Source organism: Simochromis diagramma, unplaced genomic scaffold (assembly GCF_900408965.1).
Source record: "Simochromis diagramma unplaced genomic scaffold, fSimDia1.1 OVJJ01000545.1, whole genome shotgun sequence".
Classification (NCBI taxonomy): Eukaryota; Metazoa; Chordata; class Actinopteri; order Cichliformes; family Cichlidae; genus Simochromis; species Simochromis diagramma.
Genome location: NW_024387371.1, coordinates 5,516,773 through 5,536,794, shown reverse-complemented (window position 1 = coordinate 5,536,794; position 20,022 = coordinate 5,516,773). Strand labels below are relative to the sequence as shown.

Here is a 20,022-nt window from a genome sequence, read left to right as displayed (position 1 = left end):
TATGTTTTTCAGTGCTTTCTAACTAACATTATGGAGAGCAACTTGGGATATTTGGCATGCAGACTGAGGGAGCCAGGGATCGAACCACCAATCTTCCGATCAGCAGAATTACCTGACTAGAGCTTAACAAAATATCTAGTCATCCAATCACATGGTAGCAACTCAATGCATTTAGGCATGTAGACTTCTACAACAACCTGTTGTAGTTCAAACCAGGTATCAAAATGAGTAACTGGGTTTGATAGTGGCATATTTGGTGTTAATAGATGGGGTGGTCTGAAAATGGTGATCTTGTGGGATTTTCCTTCACAATTATTTCTACGATTTACAGACAACGGTCCGAAAAAGAAAAAATATCAAGTGAGCTGCTAGAGGTCAGAGGAGAACAGCCAGGCAGCTTCAAGATGATAGGGAGGCAAAACTAACTCAAATAACCAATTTTAAGAAAGGTATAGAAGAGCATCGCTGAGTGCATAACACATTGAACCTTGAAACAGAACACCAGACGGAGTTCCACTCCTGTCAGCTAGGAACATTGTTGGACAATGGAAGACTCGGGAAAACAACGTCCGTTTTGATGAGCCCAAATTTTGCCGAAATTTTAGGGTCAGAATTTGACATAAACCATAAGAAAGCAAGGATCCATTCTGGCTTATATCAGTAGTTCAGGCTGCTGTTGAACGGTGTAATGGTGTGCAGAATATTTTTTGGAATGCTTTAAGCCCCTCATTTAAATAACCCAACCTGCCTGAAATCATGTCCTTCCCTTTGTGTGCACAGTCTACCAGTCTTTTGGTGGCTGCTTCCAGCAGTTTAATGCGCCATATCACAAAGCTTAGATCATTTCAAACTGGTTGCTTGAACATGCAGTGAGTTCACTGTACAAAAATCATCTCCATAGTCACCAGATCTGAGTCAGATAAAGCACCTTTGGGATGTGGTGGAACATGAAATTCTCATCATGGATGTGCAGTCAACAAATCTATCTGATGCTATCATGTCAGTATGGACTGAAATCGCAGAGAAATGTTTCCAACATTCCTCCAGTTTCCTTGTTGAAATTCTGTGTTTAATCAATGTCAAGAATAATAATAAAGCAGTTCTGAAGGTAAAAGGGGGGTCCAACCGAGTAATAGCAAAGTATACCTAATAAAGTGGCTGTGAGAGTATATACTTTTCTACACATGAATAATTATAAATATTTAAAATATGTATATTGCTTTTTTTATATTTCCAATTATGGACTTGAAGACTGAAGGCTCTGAACATTTACCATTTCAGTCTTTTTAACAGTTTCTATCTCAGTTAGCTGTCTTTGCATTACCAATGCGACCTGATACTTAAGAAATTGCAAATGACAGAACTTAGAGAGAATGTACGTTAAAAACTCAATGTGACATCATTTTATAATATTAATATCATTATTTCCTGCCTGTCAAATTCTATTTGCACAGCTATCTCATATCAAATTGGCTTTTGTAAGCATGCATGCGTGCGATCATTCATCTGTGTACACTTATGTTTATGTGTAAATGTGTGTGTCTTGTGTGTCATGCAAAGGCCAATTCTTTAATGTGTTTGCCTGCCTTCTGGCTCACTGTTAAACCCCTGCATTGCAGCACTGCCAGTGGGATTTCAGCAGGCACGGCCCTTCTCTCTCTCTCTCTCTCGCTCTCTCTCTCGCTTACCCGCCATCCTCACAATAGAGAGATTAAATTTGGGCCAGATCCCTCCTGTGTGGAAAGCTCCTTGCTCACACATGCACATCTTCCAGTGTTCATATGCTACGCTTCAGAGACCCAGGGCAGCTGAGAGCCCCCAAAAGTCTCCTGTAGCAACCGTCATGGAGAGCCACGTGTCTTGGAGACAGACAGAGAGAGTAAGAGACTGAGAGAGAAAAAGAAAACATGGGATCCTTCGGGGCTGAGCAATTCAAGTGCTGTCTGAAAAGCTGCACAGTAATCTCGATAAAGAATGGGAAGGCTCTGTAGTTTCATACTGTTTGACTTTTCCAGTTGTCGCTGGACTACATGGTGATCCTTACCAAACAGAGATCATCCAGGGAAAAAGACTAATCAGAGGATTCTTTGTGTTAGACATCAGTGAGATTTGATCAACATGATTTGGAAATTTTGCAACTAGTGATATTTTGATGATGGGTGTATGAAATATTAACGCAAGTAAAATTTTGTCTTAATGTAATAGCCGATTGGTCATCCTGCCCCTGAAATTTTGCAGTGTTATCATATGTTTTGAAGTATTTTAGTAAGCACTGCAGCAAGCTAATGCTAACGTCCCACTGGGAAAACAAAAACAAGTGGTTGGAGACCACAGCACAAACACAGTTATTGCAACTGTGTGAAATGAACTTGGAACTGCATTACCTGTGAAATGGTTTGTTTGAAATGGTTGCTTTAAAGATGGGGACCAGACCTTTGACTGCTTGCTGTTAGTTGCCATCTTCAAAGTGACTTTTGTCCATGGACGTGGTGGTAAAGTCTGTTATCAGTTTGCGACTGATTGGGGGGAAGTTGGTAATAATACGTTGGTTGTTGTCAACATAGATGTTCACACTGAACAGAAATTCTCATTAATTACTGCCAATCAATTAAACTACTAATATCAGTTTGAAGTACAGTCAGAACCTCATAATTTGAAACAGAAATTCCTCCACAAATAGCGACATAGTTACTGTAAGTCATAATTTAACAGCAAAAATGACATTTTGACTTCCTGACTTACTTATGTACAGGAGTATATCCAGAATACAAGTTGGCAACCAGCTGAGTTGAGACACGCGTTGCAGCTGAGTTGCAGCGATCAACGAAGAATGCTTGCAACGTGCTGGGAACCTGTCTGTGTTTAGAATTATTTGCAAACCTTTATTGATTGGACTGAGTGGGATTGCAGAGTCAGACTTCAATTGTTTGGAGACACCAGGCGGCCTGTGCAATCACCTTGCAACTGAATTATTGTATTTCGTGTATCTTGCATGTCACATCTAGCAATTAGTCAACTGTAACTCAAGTTCATGAGCTACAAAAATAACAGTTGATGATGTATATTCTGTGCCATGTTGTAGTGTGATAAAAAAAAACTGATTGCAGTTACCTAGGTATCTGTACTATAGTTGACCTTTGTCAGTTTGGCTCGTCATGTTCATTTTGATAGGAGTCCACTGCCAGTATGGTTCACTGATGTGGGCTTACATGGGAAGCAAAAAAACCCCAAGTCATTATCAAATTCAGTTATTTTTCCTCTGCGTAGTTTGGTCCCTTGAGGGCATAAATAGGTGAGGAAGGATCCAATTATTTTCACCATGAGGCAATTCCCTTTAACATGATTGTATCTGTGATTCTGCACATCAGGGTCTGTCTCTCTTGTCAGGTAGCTAATTTATGATGTAGAGTGAGATTTTACTTTCCATTTGTCCTTACAGGGTAAAATCTATTTTTGAGATTTATTTCTGAGATTCTTTTGGATTATGGTATTATATAAGCATGCAGTACAAAAAAACAACTTCTCTGTTAAGGTTTAAGGTTGAGATCCAGTTAGATTGAATGTTTTTGTTTTTTGTTTTTCATTCTGCATTTCTGGCACATTTCTGTCATTTGACCTGTCTTTTTAGGGTACAAAAAAAATGCCGCTTGTTTTCTTGGACTCTAGCTGCAGCGTGAAGCAGTGTCGAAACACTGCTTTTCTCCTTACTGTCACCAGTGCCCCTCAGCTAGCTGCAAACAGCTCACTTTGACACTTTCACAGGTATTTCTCTGTGCTGAAAGATAAAAAAAGTCTGTATTCTTCCATGTACCTTGAAGTTATTCCTTTGTGTAGTCCTGATATTTTTCATCAGCCATCTTGTTGTCTACATCTGCCTCGGGTGTGTTCACATTAAAAACAAAAAAACAACACCATAAAACACCAGCATAAGAAAAAAATCTCTTTCAGTACTGTAGCTGTGTTAGATTTTCTTGTCTCAGCAGGTCCAAAGGATGAATTGATCTCAGTGGCGATCTTGAGAGTTTTACTGTTTAGAAAAGTCAAATGAATGTATAACATACATGAAATTCACAGAATAAAATTGGATTTGGTGATGGCAGGTTTAAATTGTATGGATTGTTCTCCTTCACTGAAGTGCACAAAATGAAGTTGGTTATCTCTCCCTGTGGATGTCTTTCATGATACAATTACAATAAAGCAATTAAGTCCACTGAGTCATGAAATTGATTGTTTTGCCAAAACAGAAGAAGGAAATTGGGCCCCAAATAAAATATCCTCTGAGGTTTAAGCATAAAGATGGAATTTGACTGATTGTAGAAGTTCATCATTGCTCTTGTCAGCAAAGTTTGATTTGCAAGATCACTAAAGAACAGATGATCTTAGAGCTGCATCGTAATGGGGGAACATTTATTCGGCTTTGTTTGACAAGTGAATTGATGTGACTTTCATGTCTATATGCTAAATATAAATGCACGTAGATACTAAGCTTAGCTTAGCATTTGATCTGCATTTTTTGGTGCAGATTTACAAAAAAAGGAAGAAGAAAATTAAGTGTGATAAACAGTGAGCTTTAGAAATGTTTTTGGAGGTTTTTGTCAGCTTATATGAAGTCAACCAATTCTGGGTGTGCAGAGAGTAAAGAACTAAAACTGTTATTGATTTTGTCAGCTTACTCTTGGCCAGAAAAGTAATAAGTGAAATTCCCAAATTATCAATAACACCTGTAGCCTTTGACTATTTTTAAAGTAAGGAAATGTCAGACATTTCCTGTTTTCGACACTGATGGTACCAAAGGTGATTTTCTTCACAAAATTCAGCAAACAATGCACTCCACAAATGGGAGATGTTGCCTGTGTTAAAATCTGTTATTTGTCTAACCCAGCTCTAAGAGTCGTGGTGAACAACTGTCTTGTTTTTGACAAGAAATCTGATTTGATATGCTTAAAGGTAAATGCTTTTTTATAGTAAACCACACCTTGGAGATGTTGTGGCACATAGGTTTGGAGACAAACTAAGCAACGATGTCTGTGTTGTGAAATCAAAGCTCTGTTGACTTAGGTCATTACATTGCCATTACGGTAATGAAAATGAATTAATTCAATAACTGCTGAGCAGTAGTGTGCAACGGATAGCTGTCAGGGATAATTCATTCATTCTGCCATTTTGGGGATCAAAACAGGATTTATCAACTTGTTTGTGTGAAAAAAAGGCAGGCAGCTATCAGTATTTATTGGCACAAAATGATGATGATTTGCTGGAGTAAGATTTTGTAATGTGCACTAGTAATATGTGCTCACCCAGTGGGATTTAATGTCATATATTATCTTGAAATGCTTTCAAATCACCCAAAAGACCAATAAAGTTTTTCATCAACCTTAAATTTGCCAAGTTTGAATTTTTGTTAAACTACTAAACAAGGCAGCACGGTGGCACGATGGTTAGCACTGTTGCCGCACAGCAAGAAGGTCCTGAGTTCAATTCCACCATCAGGCCGGGGTCTTTCTATGTGGAGTTTGCATGTTCTGCCCGTGTTTGCGTGGGTTCCCTCTGGGTACTCCGGCTTCCTCCCACCGTCCAAAGACATGCAACTTGTGGGGATAGGTTCATTGGATAATCCAAATTGCCACTAGGTGTGAATGACTGCGATTCGAAAGTGAATGTGAATGGTTGTCTGTCCCTGTGTGTTAGCCCTGCGACACACTGGCGACCTGTCCAGGGTGTACCCCACCTCTCGCCCTATGACAGCTGGGATAGGCTCCAGCGCCCCCCGCGACCCTGAAAAAGGATAAGCGGAAGCGAATGGGTGGATGGATGGATGGACTACTAAACAAGAGCATTTCCTCATAGATTTTTCTTTTACTCCAAGGATAAAAATGCCATTTTCTTTCTCTTACAGGATTTACATCTGACAACACTCTCACTGTGATTACTTCCAGATATACCTTTCAAGATTCAAGCTTTTGGCTGTAAGTATAAGACAAGCAAAGGCATACTATGTATTTGACTACATTAGTTGGGGGTGAGCTGGAAAGTTCACAGAGGGATAAAGAGAGAAGGGAGTGAGGGGGAGGAGAAGCTTCTCCACTTCAGCAGAGCGGTCCAGAATCATTGCTGTGACCGTTCTTTTTAAGCAGAGACAGATCACTGCACATTGTTACATGATTCCATCCTCTGCAGCTCCACTTTCAGAAATATCATTCATTCTCCTAGTCATTTCAGAAATCCAGCTTGCCTCTGTGCCCTTACTGTCCACTGAAAGCACGGCCTACACGGCAGGCTGTCTATGGCTGGATGCTCTCTGAAACTGTCTGGTAATATAACATTCTCAAGAGCTTTGGGGTGAAACAGTAGTTGACCCGAAAGAAAAGTCCTGTTGAATTTTATTATTTGAGAGATAGAAAATAACTCTTTCTGAAGAACGGCTGCGTTTGTCTCACGCCAAATTTCTTTTCGGTAGAATGTTTGAGCTACACAGCAAGTCCAAAAAAAATGAAATCACCGCTGCATTATGAAATATGTAAATCGAATTTTAGCCCTGTGTGATCACATGTTTTGGACTGCATTAGATGTCAGCATGAAACGTGAGTCGGGCTTTCCCCGCTCTACCATCTGTTCTTAGAAAATCTTTGCATGTGCCAGGGAGGAGGGAGCCCACTGCAGTGTGTAGTGAGCGGGAAAGGCGTGGTTCGCATGACGGCGCAGCCCACTGTGAGCAAATATGATTTACTGTAGGATTTGCCCGTCTCCAGTATACCCTGCACACTCCAGCACTCAGCTGATTAATCAGAATCATTTCCATGAGTGATGGAAGCTCCAGCCTTGCAGGGGCTACAGACAGCTAATAAACCCCAGCGGGTAACAGCCACGCCTTGAAAGATGCTTACTTGCTTCTGCCTCTATACTGGCTCTGTCCATCTGCCGTCATTCAGCCCTCACTGCCCTGTGTCAGCCTCATTGTTATTAATATTGATCAGCTCATCTGTTGAATGAGAATTCATACCCCGGGGACCAGTGGCGCACAATTAGTTAGTAAGAGCTGGGGATCAGCTTCAGGATTGAATGTGGCACCATAGGCGAATAACAAAGATTGATGCCATTATTTAAATGCTGATCGCCTGGTTTGTAAACTGTAAAAAACCTTCAAGTTCATGTGGTAATTCTGTGAGAAGAACATGTGAGAGAACATGTAAATGAAAGCACCAGTAAGTTCTAAAAAATGGGATAAAAGATGTTGTTTTGATGAAATAGTATTAAAATAGTTGTCAGTTGTGATCAGTGGTCGATATGAAATTCATTACAACTTATATCGCCTTTTAACGGTGTATCATCAGACTATATGCGAAGATTAACTTTGATCAGTTTGATTTTCAGATTGTTTGTGTTTTACTTAAAGCTGCCAAATCATTATAATAATAATAGATATGATAAGTATATGTACTCACTTGTGGAGTTGTTAAAGACCCATTTTTTAAAACAAACATTACCAAAATATGTCCTTTAGTCCTAAATTATGTTTTTCCCCCCTTTAATCTTTGATCATTTCACCTGCTTCTTCTTAACAGCAGCGTGGAAGCACACATGTATCTATATGGCTCTAGCAGTGAGGTTTCCCTCATTGTGTCGGATCTAAAATGAGCCAACACAATGAAACACAAAGTGTTGCATTGTTGCTCTCATCTCACATCTGCAGCACCGCATGTCAGCAAAGATACAGAACCCCCAGTTTAAATCCTTGACTGCTAGCCACAGCATGAAATATTTACCACAAGAACATGAAGGCAGCAGTCACTAAAAAGATTTGGAGACAGGGCAACAGCGACAACACTGAACCGCTTTATGCAAGCTACATGCATAAATGCAAAGATTACGCTTAATAAAATAAATATGAGATGATGTCATGTGTTTTTGCACATTTGCTGTATGTGCTGTGTCAGGACCTATAATTGTTGCCTGGAAATGTTTCCTTTTTCTACTCACATACACAGAAAATAAGCTTCGTGGTTTCTTTCTCCTTATGTGCTTTTTATTTTCCCCTTCCCTTTCGATGTTCTATTTTAGTACTTAAAGAGAAAAGCAATACACAAAAGCACACACAGAAACACACTCCTAATCCAGTAAATACACGTACAAATAGGGAATCCACATGAAAAAGAAAAAATCTACTGGACCTGGCCAAGGGTGTAATGATGTGCTCACTTTGGATAAGCTGCTATTGACGTAGCTGCTGCAGAAAAAATCATTTTGAGACAGTGACACACACAATTATTAGTTATATTAGGGAGCTTTTGTAGCATTTTTCTTTTAGCATTTGTTTTCACACTTTCTATTTCTTTCATTTTTTTTATTTGTACTTGGATTCTTGTGAATGTTTGTAGCGGAGTCACTGCAAGATTCTGGTTTCCTCCTGAATGTAGTCACATTTTTGGAGCTACATGAGTTTAATATTGCACAGAAAAGCACATGGTGCTACATGTGATTTTGTAGAGAAGGCTGGGTAGTGCATTTTAATGGCTGCCTATAGTTATTGACTGAGCAGCTCCTAATACATGACTGTGAGCTCTGTGCAGTTAGTCTTCACAACACGCAGCCCTTATTAAATATGGATTCTAAGTTGCACTGAACCTCTCTGGAGACTTGGCCTGCTTAGTTCAAAGTAAGGTCTGTTAGAGTTTTTTTTAATACTTATTACTCAATGAAATTATGCAGATGATTACTAGATTATTATTGTATTGAGAATCTGCTGCTGCAGCAATAGTCGGGAGCAAACAAATTATGATGAGAGCGTTGATACATTTGCCACTAAAGACCCTTCTGTGTTTCACATTTCAATGAAGAGAAGCCAGTGTTGCTTACTACGGGTGAATCCAGCATGCTATGAATCTTCAGCATATCATTATGCTGTTTGCACTCTTCAGATACCGATTCAGACTAGAGCACAAGGCTATGAAATATCTCTTATAATGTGAAAAAGATAGATCGACGATGATGGCAGGATATTGTCACATTTGTTAATTTGCAGAGCTGGTCTGTAAATTAGCAGACAGGAAGGCTGTCATTTTACTTTCACCCTACGGAAAACTAGAGGGAGGGATTGTGTCTCTGTGATTTTTAAGAACGTATTTCAGTTTTTGTTGTTGTTGTTGTTGTTGACAGAAGACCAGAAGACACAGATAAAGCCAAAACCAACAATAAAAAGATCATGAAAGCAAGTGCTTTGTCTAGCCAAGGTCTGGTACAGCTTATTCCTCAGCTTTCACTTCCTTATTAATTAAACACACACAGACACAGACATAAACACACGCATACATATTAGTGAGTCACACTCTTGGATTGATGATTGAGCACTGTAGTCATTTTGAATCAATTCCTTAATTACCCTCCTGCTGCTCTAACAACTCACTAATACCAATTGTGTATCAGTGTACAGCTGAACAAAGATGCAAAAACATTTTTTTGAGTTTGCTGTAAACCATAAAATCAGCTGGTTAGTAAATTAGCCTTTAAAAATAAAACTCAAATTGTTCATTTGCTAGCTGTTTTTAAAGATCCACCCATTCATCCATCCATCCAACTGTCCTATCGCACCTGTTGTAAGGCAAAAGGTCTGCCAGGCCTAAAGCAGAGAGACTTGCGGCCATTCACACCTAGAATTTGAAAAGAAGCGGATAGGAAACCATGAAAGTGCAGGCTGGACATGCAAATTCCACAAAGAAATGCCCCATCTGGCACTTTGGGATCAAACCCTGTTGCTGTGAGGCGACAGTGCTAACCACTGAACCACTGTCATTAACGGTATTAGTAAAATTTGTCATTAAAGAAACTATTAAAGGGGTGGCTGTGGTTTAGGAGATAAAGCAGGTTGTCCTTCAATTGGAAGGGGAAGGTGAGGATATATGGAGCGGACAAAGATGTACAGAGCCCTCTACTCATTTTTCTTTATGTGAACTTTATTGGAATACCATTACCTTCCCTTTAATTACCAAATCACTTCTAATTCAAAAACAGCGAGTATCTATTACGGCCTCGACCCAGCACTGAGAAATGGCAATGTCACAGAAAGGGAGCAAATTGCGATCCTCCCGTCCAGATGTATGTTTTGAAATTGCAGCAACCCACCCCCCTCTCTATTCCTACCCCTTCCCTTTTTAGTGATTGAGACTTTATTGATTTTTGGTTCCAGCGCTCATTGCAGGCCAATAAGGTGGATGATTCACTTAGGGGAGGATGATAATTCCCAGTGACACACAGCAGTGCCCCAAGGGCTCCAAACTGTCTGGTTGACCACTGGCGTCAAGTGAAAGTGTGCATTACATCTTCTCATTAATCCAATAAAACGCCCACTGTAAGGGGGAAAAAAAGCTGTGGATTTCGATGGTTTTGCAATATTTATGCAAAGAATTATACAGATAAGATTCTATTTATCAAGCTTCACAGCTTACAGTATGTAAAGCATGGTGGAAAGGTTTTTAACGTTATATATCTATATATTTATATAAGGTTTAGGTTGGTATGAATATCTAGAATAAATCTTTTATTATGACAGTAGCAGGGGTGTTAGTCAAAGAACATAAACAAGATAAATGAAAAGAGAGCCAAACCAGCAAACTACTGCTGAGGTAAGCAGGCATCTTAGTGTGTGCATATTATTGGATAGTGGTGTCTCCTGTAATATATCATTTTTTTCCTCTGTCCTCTTTTCATTTCCCCGTTTTTTTTGTTGTTGTTTTTTTCAAACATTTGCAGCCTTGTTAGCTGAGGGATACATCCGAAACCAATTGAGTCCTTCAGCAGCAGTGGTTTTTGGAATAAGGATATGGATGCCGGTCAAACTGTAGAGCATCTGGCTGCTTTTGGATTGCCCTTATGCATCGGTGCACAGATTGCTGCATACAGCACCTTGTGAGCAGCATCACAAATCAGCTGTCCGAGCAGCGAGTGCTGGAACGGAGAGAGAGATTGAAGATGGAGAGAAAGCGAGGGGAAGGGAGAGCTGAAAGAAGGGGAGGGGGTTCCATTCAGTGAAAGAAAGAGTGAAGAGAGGGAGAGGAGGAGGGGATTGAGAGAAACAGAGGTGGGGGTAGTCACAGCTAGAATGACTGAGAGAGCGTGTGTGTGTATATAGGAGAACAAGTATTGCTGCAGTGGAAACAGTGCGAAGAGGACTGCAGTTTCTGGTGCTGATGGGAAAGCAGTCGAGGGACATTATTAAGGCACTGTAGCATTAATCCTAAGTGCCTATTTGGTGAATGGGTTTGCCTGTTGTGGAGAACAGGATTACGGAATTACGGTAGTGCTAGGTAAGGATGTATTTTAAAGTCTCTTCTCAGCTCTGCTTGAACACTTCCTTCGTGGAATCTGGAATAGAGTTACGGGCTGGTGGTTGCTGCTGTATTGGAGGATTTTTACCTGCAGCGTCCAACTTCAGCATTTCTTTTTTCGTTCCTTATACAATAACGCAGGTGCTGTGTGCATGTTACCGATGCATGTGTTCCCAACTTTACTCCGAGACGATTCCTTGTAAAAGAAATACAGACCGTTCCTGGGCCCTTATCTGCCCCGGGATCTAGTCACAGGACCTTGAGTTCACGAAATTAATGATTTCAAATCAGGTAGTGTTACGTAAGTTTTTTTGGAAGGGGAGTGTAGCTTTGGCTCTGTATATTATTCTCATCGATCACGGCTCATTTAGCTTGCCTGGTGGATGTTGTACCTGTTTCCTGGAGAGTGTCCAGGAGGCTGCCCTGCTGACAGATGTTGTGCTTGCCCCTTTAGCTACACCGGTTTCTCTCATAACCTCCCTAAATACTAAGAAACAGGGAAGTGGAGCCAGAAAAAGCACACTACACACACACACACACAAACCCCAGGTCTGTCCACAATGTAACAAAACAGACACAAGCTCCACTACTCTTTATTTTTTTAGACTGAGCAGTTAGACACAAAAAGAGACTGACAGTTGTGCTGAGGAGTATAGAGGGAGGGGTGGGGATTTCATAAAGTGCTGCAGGATGCTCTTTTTTTTTCTGCTGCCTCTCATGGGACATATAGCATAGGCAGCACTGAGGTGACAGTACCAAGGACGAAACCTATAATGAGCTGCGTGTACTTCTTAATTCTTAATGCTGACTCTTGCAATTCTGAGCCTATCATTATCACAGCAGAGTTATCATTAAATTCCATTTAATTAAAATTCTATTTAACAAATAGACTAAAAATAGCTAGGGTGTTATTTTGCAGTGTTTTTGAAAGCCAGGAGTTTTGATCCTGCTTTGAAAGCAAATTACAAATACAACACAATTTTTACATCATGCACAAAGAGAATTGTTAATTATCAATTCATTATTTATTCTTCCGCCTTGTTCTGAATAACATACTGGGATTTAAACTAGGTCTATTTCTCCCCTAGTATCTGGTGTCACAATGATCAAAGTCAGTCAATGGCTTGCATTTGAAATGGTCACATGATCATTCGATTCTAAGAAGTCGAGTAGACAAGTACACTGTAGAATGTCAGGGATCATATTATATGTTCATGCAGAACTGTAGGTACTCTATCTGTGTATTTACATGTCCAATATGCAGAGTGCAGAGTATTCAAGAGGCTATGTGATACTGAGCATGCTCTGATGATTCTTTTTTTTTTTTTGTCAAGCTCTAAAACATTCAGGCAGGCTCATTAAGTTCAAACCTCAGGCAGCCGCTCCCAGTGGCTCTTGCACTAAGAAATACTCTCAGTCTCTCATACATAACTAGAAAAATGAGAGGAAGCTTTGAAGTTCACCAATCTTATTTCTTTTTTTCTCTTGGCTCCCACCAAGAAGGCAGCTGGTGCCCGAATGCTGGAACTGCTTAAAGAGGAACACAAAGAAAAGAGGCTTATTCTAACTGTGCAGCCTGTATCCTGTGCTACAGTATAGTGCTAGAGTGGGTGTGCCCTCTTGCACCCATATTGCTGTTGTTTTCCAACTTACCATAGCTTTATTTAGGTTAAATTGTTTTTCTCCCTAAGCTTGAATCTTAAAGTATTCCACAAGCAAAAGCTTGTTTAAAATGATAATGCCGGCCATGTTGGACTCTAAGAATGAGTCAGTGATTTCCTCTCTGACACGTTAACACAGCTATCACCATGATTGCTCAGTTGCCATTTGTTTTTCACTCCAGGTGAGAGTCGAGCCTTTCCAGTTCTGGCCCAAGCCCATGTGATGGTGTGTCGCTGGCAGGAGATGGCAGAGAGATTCAGTGTTAAACGGTTAGACACTGTCACTAGTCACAGCCTCCTGCAGTGCTGACGGGGCAGTTTCACCACTCTTTATTCTTTACAGGGAGAAAAAAAAACATCCTAGTCATGGTGAAATTTCCAGCAGCTTTCTTTTCTGGCCCTTTAGCTTCATTGGAGGAGACAGTTTGTGATGGTCAGAGAGAGCACAGCACGGAGAAGGGGCATACTTGGAGAATTAGTGATGTGGTTTTCAGCATGTTTCATCATACTGTTTTGTGTAACACCAACAGTGTTACAGCAAAACCTCTGAATTTACCCAGTGATTAGTAGTCTGAAAAGTTACATGAACATTGAACAGTTAAGTTTCAAGCAGGTCTAGATTAAATTACTGAATATATCGTCTTGGTTCGGATATATACGTCTGGTTTTTTACTGCATCCAGGAGCATCAACTGCATTTTAATTGGAAATCCTTTGGCTTGACATAGCTGGGACCTCCTAGGTAAAATTTTCTTAGTGGATTAGAAAATGGTGGTCCAGTCAGCCACTTGGTGATCCCAATGTTACCTGTGGGCCATAAGCTGAGCATCTCAGGCATTACTTTCGATTTGGCGTCAAAGAGGCATTACTTTTTTGACCTACCAAAACTTTTAAAGAAGTGCTATTTACATTGTTTGCAGTCTTTATGCTAGTCTAGGTAGGTTTATATATACTCATTTTCATTATCTATAAATGTGCATATTTTATTTATTTATTTATTTCAGCCAAGCCACTTCTTCAGAGCAGTCATAGTGGGTAAATCCTTACGTTTAGCAGTCTTACTGCCTGCGTATGTTCCCTTTTTAACTGTTATTAGATGCGGCCTATCTGCAGTGCTGCAGAAGCCCTCTGCTCCGTCACATTTCCTCTGCACAACCTTACATGCAGATTGGGTCACTGTCTCTGTGACAGAATGATTAATCGACCTATCAGGGGACAGGGAAAGGGGATGTGCTGAGGGGGAGAGGGAGAATGTATGGCAACTGGCTGTAAATGATCCCCGCAGCTCCTCACTCAGCATTCAAACCCTGGCATCCGCCCCCCACCCCCTCTTTTTTTCAAGGATCCCTCCTGATAATAGCTGAATCACATTCAGCTGCAGGTGAGAATATGCATTGTTTTATCTACCCAAGCAGGTTTGTAAATGAGGCCCTCTGGACCACCCTTTGGATCAGTGCACAATGCGATAGATGAGAAAGAGGCTCTTCTTTAATTCTCTTTAGTAAGATGATCTGCAAAACACCTTTTTTTAACATCCTTATCTCAGTCGGTGCATTCACATCATCAGCAGGATTTCCATCATTTTGTTGACATAAAAGTGTAAGTGCCCTGCTGACCTCGCTGATGGATGGTCATACTTTTTTCTGTAGATGCTTGCGTTGTTTATGTTTGCAGTCAGAGTATTCGTGCAGCCCTGAAGCTGTACACAGAGTCCTAGTGTCTCTGTAAATATCCTGTCCTAGATGGCCGCAGTTTCGCTGACTGTATAGCAGATCAGTCACTGAGTGAGTATGTAAATGTCAATCAATCTGCTCTTTGTTGGTGCAGAGTAATGTTTACAGTGTTACTGTCCACTTTTAAAAGTGTTTTTCTTTTTTGTTATAAAAATGTCAGATTTAAATTTTGTATGCTTTGCCATCACTTTTTTAACAGCAGCTTTTCTAACAGCACTTCCATCATGTGCCACATTAACACAAATAAGGAGACATAAACACCTTATATGAGAGCTGTTTGACACTGACGTTTGAGCCATGTTGGGGGAGTTCATTGTTTAAATCGCTGTTAAATAAAATATAGCATCTGACAGACACTTGGCATACTCATAGCGATTTATTGTGGCTAGCAGTTTGAAGGCTGTTGGTCATAAACTGAGGAATCTCGCTCTGAAGCATATTTTACACTGCATGCTGTGTTTTTGGATTTGCAAGTGCTTTTGTCAGACTGTTGGCTGTCTACCATGCAATTGCAAAACAGGGAGTGCTTTAAAACTCCGGTAGGCTACCTTGCAGAAATCTGCCTCTGTCATACAATTAGCAGTTATCTGACTCTGCATGCCTGGTAAAATCTGATAAGTGGACTTTATATGTGATGAACCAGAGATGCAGTAACATGAAAGACTACAAGATATACCCATGGAGCCCTGCTAAACTTGTTGTTACAAGTACTGTAGAGCAATACAGAAAACTCTATTGTTAATACTGTAATCCAGTGGCAGTGTAATTGTGTTTTTGCATATACAAATAAATATACACTCACTGCCCACTTTGTTAGGGGCACCTGTTCAGCCACTCATTTCCATAAACATTTAATCGACCAACCACAAGGCAGCAACTCAGTGCATTTAGGCATGTAGACATGGCCGGGACCACTTGCTGAAGTTTAAACCAAGATTCAGAATGGGGAAGAAAGGTGATTAAAGTGACTTTGGACATGGCGTGTCTTGTAGATGGATGATTCAGAGTATTTCAGAAAATGCTGATCTACTGGATTTTTCCCTTACCATCTCTAAGGTTGACAGAGAATACCAAAAAAGAGAAACTATCCTGTGAGCAGGAGACCACAGTGGGTGCCATACCAGTCAACTAAGAACTGGAAACTGAGGCTCCAATTTTCACAATGTTGCCTGGTTTGATAAGTATTGATTTCTGCTGCAACATTTGAATGGTAGGGTCAGAAATTGGCATAAACAACATTAACACATCGATCTACTCTGCTCTGTATCCATGTTCAGGCTGATGGTGAAGTAAAGGTGTGGTGGAACTTTGGGCCCCTCAGTACCAGTTAAGATTCCTTTTAATGCCACAGCCTATATAATTGTCATTGCTGACCATGTCCATCCCTTTGTAACCACAGTGTACCCATCTCTAATGAATGTATCCAGCAGGGTAAGATGTCATGTCACAAAAATCAGATAATCTCAAACTGGTTTCTTGAACATAAATGGGAAATTTGCATAATAGATGTCCAGCTGAAAATTAGCAGCAAATGTGTGATGCCATCATATGTGGACCAATATGGACCAACATCTCCAAGAAATATTTACAACATTCCTTGAATGTCCTTGTTGAATCTATGCTATGAAAAATTAAGGCTGGTATGACCCATGGGTCAGAATATAGTTCTAGCAAACTGTATCTAATAAAGTAACTTGTGAGTGTATATGTTTTAATCTAATCTAGCCATGAATAATATTACATTAATATATTACATGAATACTTAAAATATAAATAGTGCCTTCAGAAAGGGTTCCGATCCAGTTCTAGTAAAGTAAACCTAATAAAGTGACATGTGAGTTGCAATCTTAGATTTTGTCCACACTGTGTCTTTGCTGGTAAATAACAAGCAAGGCAACTATCAGTATCCTCACTGTAATCCTATTAAAACTTGGCCAAAATGAGCCCATTATGACTATAGGAGCCCTGAGTCCATTTCAGCAGGGGTGAATTACCATGAAGTAGCAAGAGTTCAGGAACAAAGCTGCACATTATCTCTAATTGAAAGAACTCCACCATCTCAGCTCAGCTTTCCGACTACAGTGCTGTTCTGTCTGATGGATCTAATAAAATACAATGCTCCTTATTCTCTTAATGTTCCAGTCCACATTTTCAGCTGAAATCCAGCCTAGAGAGTCAGAGGTCAGCTGTGACTCAGTGCTAGCTGAGCCAGTATTCTCTTCGTCCAGTGTCTTCAAGTGTGTTTATCATGAATTCGAGATTTGCGTGATGCCTTTGAACAATTACCCTTTAAACGATATCCTCAATATCTTACGCAACTTGGCTCAAACCTAAAATAGCTCATTGGGATTCAGATGAAAGAGTCACTCAGCATGAAACGCAAAAGTACAAAATTAGAGCACACCCATACATGCAACTTATCACAAAGGGATAGTCTGTGAAAGAAATACTATTTTGCATGAGGATCAGTTCTGCAAAATTTAAGTGTCTGTCTAGTATGAAAGGCTTTGCATGTATGTAGCTTCTTGTATAAACAATCACATTATGAAGGCTTATAGGGCTATGAAGCAGCATGGGATGCACAGCTAGTTCAGTATGAGGCCAAGCACTTCACCCACACAGAAGCCATAATGTCACAGATGGTAGGAGCCTCGGTGGGGGTTGAATGATTTCACTGGGGTCAGAGTAATTCAGATTGCTTTGTATCTTTTAGGGCCCTGGTCGTCTGGTGGCCAATGACATCCAAGCACCCTTTACTGTCCTTTCTCTTTGTATCTTTTCAAAGTGCTTTACTGTATTCAATACTTAATTTGCCGCCCCACTGATCCTGACTGTTGCCCCAGGCTGCAGTCACATGACCCTGGGACCAGTTTTCTTTTCATTTGTAGAAGCCATTTTGAAAGTAGATGTTATGATGTTTCTGGGGTTTAAAGCCATGCGCTGCATTTGAATTCAAGTCTGGATGGATCTATAATTTTGCTGCACACACACAGATATACTTTGGCACTATTGGACAGCTGTGTGAAAGGCTATAGAGGCAAAGCGTCAGCGCAGAGGGAAAACAGACCTGGCTCTTTGGCTGCAGATTGTTAATTAATTGCTACTCAGGCTGCCCTGTTGTTGTGCAGTGAAACAGCTGCGTGACTTTAGCTTACTCTCCTTAGGTTGTTTTCTCGGAGATCTGACCTGGTTGCTAATAAGCCCTTACTAAACACAGTCACCGTGCTTGCAGTTGGCTTATCTGCAGCCTGGGGTTTCCCATCGCTGGAGAGGATGTCACAATGGTCAAAATGTCATGCACATGACCTCAGATAGGGGCACAGAATTTCTTAGTCATGTTTCTTAGTGATGTTTTTTTTTATTTTTATGTTTGCACGAGGACACACTGATTGTATCATTAGGATTTGACAGGTGCAGGGTAATAATAGTGATAAGCCTGGAGACGTATTGGACTGTTTCTAAGTGACTCATATTTTCCTCTAATGATGATGAAGACAACATATGATGTGGTAAACCATTAGTGTGCCTTGAGTATTTTTTGTTAAATATCACCTACTAATCTTATTTATTTTACAGCATAAAACACATGCAGTTCGTGCTCTTAAATATGATGCAAAGCACACTCCTAAAGCTTGGAGCTTAGGTTAGGACACCAAATGCAACAAGATGCATATTAATTTCTGCAACTAAAGGATTGAAGTAGTTATTTAATGCATTTGAAAAGATGAATGCATTTAAAAAAGTCTTTAATTTGTTTACTAATGAAAGAAACAACCTTTGGCATTTCCAGTGATTGTTAGTTAAATTAAAACCACCTGCCTTCACCTTTATTTTATCCCACCTTTTACTGAAAGACAAATATTTAACCTTTGCATACCACTTACAAGTGCTGTGCTTGTACTTGGCGTTAATATACCAAGTCTGTTTGCATGGGAAAGCTAAATATGCTTGATCTCAATCCAACTCTGAGCAGTGTGTTTCGTGATAAGGGAAGGATCATGCCCATAGCTGTGCTGCTGTGTGCAGTGCAGCTGAGCCATTTTGTTTTAACTAATTCTGATGACTCAAACTCTAACGAAATGAGACGCACATTGAAAGATGGAGCTTAAACCTCCCACAGAGTTCCAGTAGTCATGGTTTATATTAAATATATATTGGATGGAAAGGCTATTTATACCATCCAGGGTGGGCTTTCCTGGCCCTAACTGCTGCTGTTTCAGGGCCTGCTCAACTCTCAAACACTTAAACACATTTAGATCTGGAAGCTGCCCAGTACAAATACTGTCTGATCTACTGGTTACTGTACATTTCCGCTGAAGCAGATGGAGCTTAAGTGTGTTGCTCAAGGGCCTTTCAGTGATGATAATGAGCAAGGGGCAAGTGTTACTGTTACTTATCTTCAGGGTTTAATCTGTTGGTTCAGGGACTGAACTTCCCAGTCTGACTCCTAGTTTTCTTGCTTGGAACCTCTGCACAAGTGTGAAAATGTTGCGTTAATATGTTACATATATGCACTGTGGTGATTTATGATGGTAGATTACAGCAGATCTTTGTAGTTATCAGCTACACTTCGACATGGCTCTTAGTAGTGTCAGCCTGGTGGGTAGTATACTACTTTGGTGCTGGCAGAAACATCTTGTAGCTCACATCGAGTGAGAAAACAGGAGATAGAAAGGTTAGGATGCCAATTATCAATTCATTTCTTAAAAATTAAAAAATACATGAAACGTGGATCCTTGAAAGGAGACAGATAAAAGAAGTTAGGCCAGGCTTATTTGAGCTGTTGTGGAGGCCTACACAAGCATACCCATAATATGTCAGCAACTCTTCCTGCCTACAGACTGCTGTGGAAAGAAACCCTGCAGCGAGAGCAGAAAGAAGAGGAGGCGTAACAATTCCAACAACTATTTGATAGATTACTCTGAGGCTTGGTACAAATGTTTATCCTCCTTAATGGAAGAATTTTAATGACTTTGTGGATCCTTTGACTTTTCATTTATCAGCAGTAAGATAAAGTTTTCACTTACCCAGTTAAAGTCTCCAAAATACACAAAATATTGTGCAGATATTCATCATTCCAGATGATGCATTATAATTACTTAGCTTTACTTCTAGTGCCACTTGAGGATTCACATTGGTGGCTTTGCATTTTTATTAAACAAAAATTAATTGTAATGACTTAGAAGACTTATTTATCTTCTGTAACTTTTTGGTTTAAGACTAAATACCTGCAAAACCGTCATACGTGATACCAATCACCCTGAGCACATGTTAGCCTGCTAGCGAATGTCGGCGAATGTCATAGTTGCTA

The 20,022-nt window shown here is 40.2% G+C and overlaps 1 protein-coding gene across 6 annotated transcripts in view; it reads left to right on the top strand.

Annotated features, from left to right (window-relative positions):
• LOC120718942 (synaptotagmin-2-like) overlaps window positions 1-20,022 on the top strand; it is a 61,589-nt gene that overhangs the window by 24,913 nt on the left and 16,654 nt on the right. For 3 of the 6 annotated variants that reach the window (XM_040007709.1, XM_040007710.1, XM_040007714.1), the window contains one exon: window positions 5,897-5,966. The exons of 2 other annotated variants lie outside the window; for them this stretch is intronic. The gene's annotated coding sequence lies outside the window, so the exon portion shown is untranslated. Of the gene's footprint in view, window positions 1-5,896; window positions 5,967-11,093; window positions 11,298-20,022 lie in introns of those variants that run through there. One more of the 6 variants, XM_040007713.1, reaches the window with a different exon arrangement.